At 50.1% G+C, this 8,132-nt stretch overlaps 1 non-coding gene across 1 annotated transcript; it reads right to left on the reverse strand.

Annotated features, from left to right (window-relative positions):
• Window positions 1–2,696: 2,696 nt before the first annotated feature.
• Window positions 2,697–2,768, reverse strand: Trnat-cgu (transfer RNA threonine (anticodon CGU)). The gene has a single exon. It is a non-coding gene; the product is annotated as a tRNA-Thr (tRNA).
• Between the last annotated feature and the right edge of the window lie 5,364 nt (window positions 2,769–8,132).

Genomic DNA, 8,132 nt, shown 5'->3' on the forward strand with positions numbered 1-8,132 from the left:
CTCGTCATGTGGACATTACAAACATTGTTCGTGCTTCTGCAAAGGTATACGTGTGGGCTGCACCTGCATTGTACTCATGTAAATGTGTGAACCTTTTTTTTTCAACAAATTGGCCTGTTAGATGCCTCACTTTCTTTTTTTTTCTCGATTTTCCTGATAGTACAATGTGCTAAACTGGCTTGGAATATTTCGCGCAAGTTTTTAGTAAATAAATGCAGTGCAAGAAATGCGACATCAAAAAAGAAATTGTCTCGAGTCAAATCGCCCTCTCTTGATATCAATTAAATTTAATGGGCAATTCTATCCTTGCTGAATTTTTTGTTTGACATTTCAGGATCCGTCAAACAGTACACACTATGCATTGTTTGAGTTTTGGATACCCTGCATGCGTACCCTATGCGTACGAAATGAGGAAAAAACGAAATTAGGTAATTATCAATTTCATGACATCTGATAATTGAAATACACCATCAGACGCCACATCACGGGCTTGTGCAAATACATTTTTTATTAAATGGATAGTTCATCGATCCTGGGCTGTAACCAGCCGTCATTCGTCATTCAAGCATTTTGTTATTGATTAGCATAGTCCAGCTTTGTCAATGAGTGCCTGAACCAAAAAGAAATTCTCTAGACACCTCACTGTTTTGTTTACAATAGCAGCACGTATATTATTTATTCTGACTGCAGGGATTTTCGCAACTTCAAATTTACTACGTAAACGCGCGCTGTGCGTTGTGTGGACGCGTCTGCTTGAGAGCGGTCGCGTTAATGTGGTGCCGCATGATTCTTGGTGGGGTTTATGAAGGAGTCCATAAATGACCTTATGTTGAGCAAAGTCACAGTGAGTTCATCTTTTTGTCGACGTTTTCGCACGCCTCTATGCGCCCGGTACAACCTACAAAATCCGGTTATTTTCTGATGAACCGAACGGCCACAATAGGAATCGAATATCTCTACAAAAAAACATTAGCATCCGAACAAAGCACGCCACAGGGCGCCGTACGCTCTCCAACCTTTTTAGTATAGCCGTGATGAAGATCCCATTATTACTGCTTGAGTTTGAATGCATCCATCGTGCAGCTTATACCGCCGACATTATGATTTAGACCAACAGGGGGCCGGATGGCGAGATACAGGAGACATTTCAAAGCTCCATACGCACAGTGCAACAATAAGCACAAGCGAGTGGACTCCAAAGCGTGCAGGAGAAATCGGAAAGAGCTCTAGTTATACTTCTGCCACAAGGAATCGCATGTGAGCAGCCCCAGACGAGACTTAGTTTGTACGGGCAAGAGATCGCCATAATCGACCGAGCACGCATCCTTGGCTTGCATATGCAGCAAAATAGGGAGAGCAGATGCACAGTTCAGCAACTCATACAACCATCAGCCCAAATAATGACAATGGTCGGCCTAATTACCAAAAGACATCACGGGCTTAAGGAGTCAGACGTGACGCGGCTTATTCAGGGCCTAGTTATCAGCCGGATCACCTACTCAGCTCCGTGTCTTGAAATCAAGATTTCTGAGGCTATTTTTTGCAGGGCTTATAAAAAAAAACTCAAGGATTATCACCCACCACAGCAACTGCCACTCTCCTCTCCTTAGGCGTCTACAACACGATGGAAGAGCGTGTCAAAGCACGCCTTATAAGCGAGCCGAAACGTCTCGCACTCATTCTTACAGGCATACGACCGGGACATTCCACCAATGCAGGAGGGCGCACAGTGATGGAGACTTTATGCCTCGAGCTGAGAAAGAAACCCAACGAGGCACCAATACCCGACGACCACCATACAGATGGAAGATCGGCTTGAGCCAAATATATTCATTCAAAGTTCGGCAGTCATCCAGATTCCAAGTTCATTGACGCAGCAAAGTAGAGCGTCGGCCACCGATTGCCATTTCCGTCATCGACGCTGGCCTGCCGGACAGCTTCGGCTTCCGTCAGCACAAGAAGCCCGGCAGAAACAGCCATAGCCATTGCAATCGTATCCACCACGTCAGCAGAAAACACGCACCCCTGATCACTGACTCTCAAGCCGCCTGCCGGAGCTATGCAAGGGGCGAGGTTCACCGCATTCTGGCCAGCAAGACGCCAGAACCCCTCCCCCGCACTGCCACAATAGTAGGACTTCCGGAGACGACTCTCTTCGTCGCAATCGGCACGGTAGCACTGCCGGCCGAGATAATGGCTTGCCGAACCCATTGTATGATCATTATCCTGAGCCCGTACAGCGGCAGTACAACGCCATTCTATAGCACCCGCGACTCGCCCGACAAGCCTATCGCCCTCCGCACAAATATTCCGTGAAAGTAGACGCGACATTGTTGCGTCACTTCCAAACCAACACCTTCCCGCTCCAATGAAGGCCCTACGTCGTGCACCCTTCGAACAAACGCCCTTCCTGCACCTGCGCCGACGTCTCTTACATCCCCCGAATACCCTGAACAGCGGTAAGGTGCGTTGCTGACCTCAGACCATGAAGATCAGCGACAGCTGGTACGACGGACATAGCGTGCGGCCAGACCCAAAGAGCCCTGGAATAGGGGCGCCTGTCCTCCTCAAGCAACCGACGCCCTCTGTTAACCTGGGAAATATTAATTTATTCATCTTCCTCATAATCACATTGGTCTTGAAACAATGCGAGGTGCTTCAAAGTACAATTTTGCACTAAGAAAAAAAAAAAACGATGCCGCCAGTGAGAATTGAACTCACGACCCCTGGTTTACGAGACCAGTGCTCTGCCGCTGAGCTATAGCGGCGGACGAAATCTACACTCTTATCGAGGCTCCGCAAAGCACACACAGGGTTTTTTTTAACTACGATGTCTCCTTGCATTTTCACTTCGTTTTAAACTTCTTATGAGCATATCTTTTCCTCCCATCTCAGGCCTCATGAGAATAATACGTAGAAGCCTCAGAGGGATGAGCACTCGGGTTGTTGTTGTAAAGGGGGTCTTTTGCCTCGTACAAAGCGGATTCAATACAGTAGATATAGCAGGCGGAGATAAATTTCTTTGCCGCGTGTTGGCTCCCTCCCTGTACTGATGTGTTTATACCCTGTTTGATCTTTTGTGCTGCGTTACCGTGATTGGTTCTTGTAAGTGTAAAGAAGTGGCTGATGAATTCGGTTACTGTTTGGGTTCGGGTGAGCTCACTCCGTTTCGGTTAAGTTTCGCTTCGACTAAATCAGAACTCGAACAAGAAAAAGAAGCCGGGTGTGATGTGCAAGGGGTGCGAGCACGAATACCCGCTCGAGGAGACGAGATTCGAGTCGGTCGAGGACGCGGAAGGGCAGGACTTCAGGTGCAGAGTGTGTGTGCTATAGTCGCGCCTCGACCAGCTCGAGGAAGAAAAGGAGCAGCTCAGAGTTCAGGTAGGCGAGCTACAGGAGGAGGTGAAGCATGAACAAGAGCAGAGGAAGGCACTCGAAGCGAGGTTGGCGCAAATGGAGGTCAAACTGGCGACGAAGGGTGACATCCCGACAAACAATTAAGCAGGTCACGAGGCAGACGTGTCGGCAGTGCTTGACCCCGAGAAGGGAAAGGAGGAGGACAAAGACGCCACGCCGGAAGACGATCGCGTCCGGGCAATTCATTTCACGCATCCCGGACTGGCGCTGACTCAGCCGGTGCGGGAGCAGGTGGCCGCGCCGGGGGGCAGCCAGGAAAAGGAAGAAAGGCGCATGGTGATCCTGGCGGGGGTCTCAGAAATGGAGATTAGAGGCCGGGTGAGAGAGGACGAGAGAGTGCAGGTTGGCGTGTTCCCGGGGCAGACGGTCAGGGTAGTGTTAGAAAAGGCAAATGATAAAATGTGGGAAAATATGCAGGGGCAGAACCTAGTGATTATCGAAGGAGGAACCAATTACGTTCTGCAGGGAAGGGGCGCGGGAGTGCGCAAGCAGCTAGAAAAGGGGGTGAAGGAACTTCGGGCGCTGTGCCCACATGTGCAGGTCCTCGTGAGCACAGTACCAGAGATAATTGGGAGAGGGGTACATGTGGAAAGGGAAGTTGTAGCGGTAAACCGAGACATACGGGAGCTGGACAAGGAGCTGAGTTTCGCTGTCGTAGACATCAACAGGGATGTCCGATGGGTGGGCCGGAAAAGGGCGTTCCAGCGTGACGGAATGCATTTCAACGGGCAGGTGGGAGCAGCCATCGGAAGACGACACGCGGCGCGAGCTGTGGCTTTTTTAGGGGGCCAACAGGCCTTTGCGAAGACGGCGTAGACAAATGCAAGGAGCAAAGGGAGATAGCAGGGTCGGTGCAGATCGGTGCAGGCAAACGAAAGGGACGACGACGGCGTGTAAAGAAGAGAGGGTGAAAACTGAAGATCGCGTACATAAACATGCAGGGTGGCAGGAAAAGAGAGAAGTGGATGGAGATTACTAAGCAGCTAGAAGAGGAAGATATCCAGGTATACGCTGTGACCGAGACGCACCTACGGGACTTGGTAATCGGAGAGTATGTTTGGGAAGGTTGTAACAGGACGGCTGGATTGACAAAAGGCGGAGGAGTATGTATGCTTGTACGGCAGGGGGCTAATTGGAAGGGAGTGAAAGAAGACTGCAAAGAACATGTGTGGATGAAAGGGATAGTGGAGGGTAGGGAGATGGCTTTAGGGGTGTCTTACCTGTGGACGGGTAAGGATAGCAAAGAACAAAACGAAAAACTGGCGGCGTGTCTAAAAAAGGGCATCGAAGATTTGAAACGTTCCGGGGAGGTACTATTGGTAGGGGACATGAACGCCCACATTGAAGATCCAGACGGGTACACAGACTTCAACGGAAATCTAATGCTAGATGTGTGTGAGTACCAGAAGCTGATCATAGTAAATAGGGAACAAAAATGCGAGGGTCAAATAACGTGGGAGTGTGGTAGGAGACAGTCGAGTATTGACTACTGCCTTATTTCAGAGGGACTTTATGAATGGTTGGATGGAATGACCATAGATGAGGAAGGGGGCCACAGTCTGGGCAGTGACCACAAGCGCATAAACCTGAGTTTTGGGAAACTGGGGGGCGAAAAAACGGGTCGACTGGGGCAGCGCACAAAGTTAAACAGCAAAATTGCGGTTATAGCCAAAAGCATAGAGGCCGACATAGATAGAAATCCTGGAGAAGAGTGGGAATATGACAGGCTCATCAAGACTATGCAGGAAAGAATAGTCAAGACAGAGGGGGCCAATCGATGGAGAGGGGAAAAAAACACACCTAAAAGCTGGTAGAACAAAGAAATCAAGGCGGTGATAGAGAGGCGTAAACAGGCGTCTAGGGAGCACAGGCAAGCCAAGAGGATGGGGAGACATCAGGAGGAGGTGGACCTAAAATGCGAGCAGAATAAGCAAATGAAACAGGAAGTACAGCAATTAGTGCAGGCGAAAATAAAGGGTGACAGCGAGCGATGGGTAGCGCAAATACGAGGAAGGGGTAGAGACGTGCCGACAAGGTTTTGGAACCATGTGCAGGCACTAGAGAAACGTACGAGTCCCTCAGAAGGCGGTACTACAGAAAACGAGCAGGGGAAGATGCTCAAGGGAGAGGAAGCATTGGCATACCTACACAAAATCATCACGGAGAAGTTCGGTAAGGTGGATGAAGAGGCCCCGCAGCGACACAGACATGTCGCGGCGGGTAGGCCGGAATGTCTGGAGATAGATGGGGACAAGCTGAAATGGAAAAGAGCAGAGGAAAAGGCCCCCCAAAATACCGCGGCTGGCACGGATGGGATACTGATGGAGTTGATTAACCAGTTGGGACCAAAGAGCAAGGGAAAGCTACTGTAAGCCATCAGAACAAGGATAGAAGAAAATGCAATACCGGCCGCGTGGAAAATGAGCAGGATGAACTTAGTGTACAAGGGCAAAGGAGTCAGGACAAACCCGAGCTCGTATAGGCCAGTAACCGTAACGTCAGTGCTGTACAGGTTAGCAATGCAGGCAGTGAAGTTCGAATTAGAGCAGTGGGTGGAAAAAAATAGGATATTAGGGGAGCTTCAAAATGAGTTTCGAAAGGACAAAAGACTAGACGACAACTTATTCGTGGTAAGCCAATGCATAGAGGTGGCAAAGATGCAAAACCGGCCTTTGTGGTTAGCCTTTCTGGACATTAAAGCGGCGTATGATAATGTAGACAGGGAGCGGCTTTGTAGATATCCTGGAGGACGAGGGAGTTGGGGAAGAATTCATTAGCTTACTCGGAGCTATACCAGAAGAACCAAGTGCAAATAGTGTGGGAGGGGGTAGCATACAATAGGCCTGTACACACCTACAGGGGTTTGAAACAAGGATGTCCTCTCTCTCCGCTGCTGTTCATGATTTACATGGCGGGGTTAGAAAGGAAGCTAGAAGTCAGCACGATGGGGTTCGACTTATCCTACATGAAAAACGGGCAGGTGGTGGAACAACGGGTTCCGGGACTAATGTATGCAGACGACATATTGTTGATGCCGGACAACCGGATAAGTATGCAGGGCTTGATGGATATATGCGGTGAAGAAGCGACGCACCTAGGGCTATCCTTTAGCAGAGAAAAATCGGGGATCATGGTCTTTAATTACGACGAGGAGCACAAAACAGTATCAGTGCAGCAAGTAGAAATACCATTGGTGAAAGAGTATAAATATTTAGGAGTATGGCTGAACAACAGCGAAGATTACACGCAGGCGCATGAGGCTCACCTTAAGACGAAAGGAAGACGGAACGCGGCTATAATGAAGCATAGAGCCCTCTGGGGATACAGCAAATACGAGGTGGTAAGGGGAGTCTGGAAAGGGGTCATGGTACCAGGATTAACTTTCGCTAGTTCGGTTCTGTGCATGAAGCCAGAGACCCAAGCCGGCCAGGAGGTAAATCAGAGGGCAGTAGGCAGATTGGCCCTACGGGCCCACAGCAAAAGTACAAATGAAGCGGTACAAGGGGATATGGGCTGGTCGTCTATCGAGGCGAGGGAGGCGCAGAGAAATATAAAGTTTGAGGAACGACTTCGTGACATGGAGGACGTAAAATGGGCCGCGAGGGCATTTAAGTACCTGTATGTGAGGAGCGTGGACACGCGGTGGAGACGGAGGACCAGACAGCTGCGGTACGGAAAGTCGGTAGCGGAAAGCGGGGTTTACACAACACAACAGTTAAAAAGCAGGTAAAGGCAGCAGAGACGACGAAGTGGGCACAGAGAATGGAAGCGAAAAAAAACCTGGAGAGTTATAGGGCAGACAAACGGGAAATTAAGAAGGAGGGATTCTATGGCAATACGAGAGGCACTGCGTTGCTCTTCGAGGCACGGGCATGGGTGCCTGAGAACCCGGGCATACACGGGTAGCTACAGGCAGCAGGATGAAACGTGTGCATGCTGCGGCAGTGATCGGAAAACTATAGACCATATTGTCAGGAGCTGCACAGAGATACGGCCACCGCGGGGTGAGGGGTAAACGACGCTGGCGGAGGCTTTGGGATTTTGGGCGAGGGGGAACCTCAACTTCAAGGCCATAGAGATGACGAAGAGGCGACTGGAGTGGTGGTAGAGGAAAAGTAGGGAAGGGATGGGTACGCAGGCGGATTAATCATACGGATGAAAATTTAGAACAGCGAGGGGAGAAAAAAGGGGGGTGGGGGTGATGAGTTTAAAACAGAAAAGAGGGAGAGATGGGAGGGAGGAAGCAAATCTATAGGTTAGCTGGGAGTAGGGCAAGTAAACGTAATAAAACAGGAAAGTCGGTTGCTGCAAACCGACGCCCCGATTCAAAGGGAAAGCCACTAATCATCATCATCATCATCGTGAGGTGAATGCTCCAATCCCGTGTAGATGCGTGTCTGGTGGTGCCGTCGTGATGTGGAATAAATAATTCTTTGTCTGGGGTTGAAGCAGTGAGGTCGCACTCTTCTTGCGGGTTGTGCCTGGGCCCGGCGCGGCCGCCTTCGCTCCCGTCGCTGCCGTGGTCGCTCGCTGTCGCCCGCGACACAACATCTTTTGGCGACGAGGCTGGGATCCTTTCCTTCTGCTGCGACAGCGACATCATCGACGGTTCCGGCAGAATGAAAAAGTGAGTGCGTTGTTTGACCTCGATCGCGTGTGACTGTCTGGCGCGTCTGGCGTCGCGAGGCCTAGCGTTCTTTTGTGCTGACGCTCGT

This window comes from Haemaphysalis longicornis, unplaced genomic scaffold (genome assembly GCF_048455015.1).
Source record: "Haemaphysalis longicornis isolate Haplotype H1 unplaced genomic scaffold, Haemaphysalis longicornis Haplotype H1 scaffold_9, whole genome shotgun sequence".
NCBI lineage: Eukaryota > Metazoa > Arthropoda > Arachnida > Ixodida > Ixodidae > Haemaphysalis > Haemaphysalis longicornis.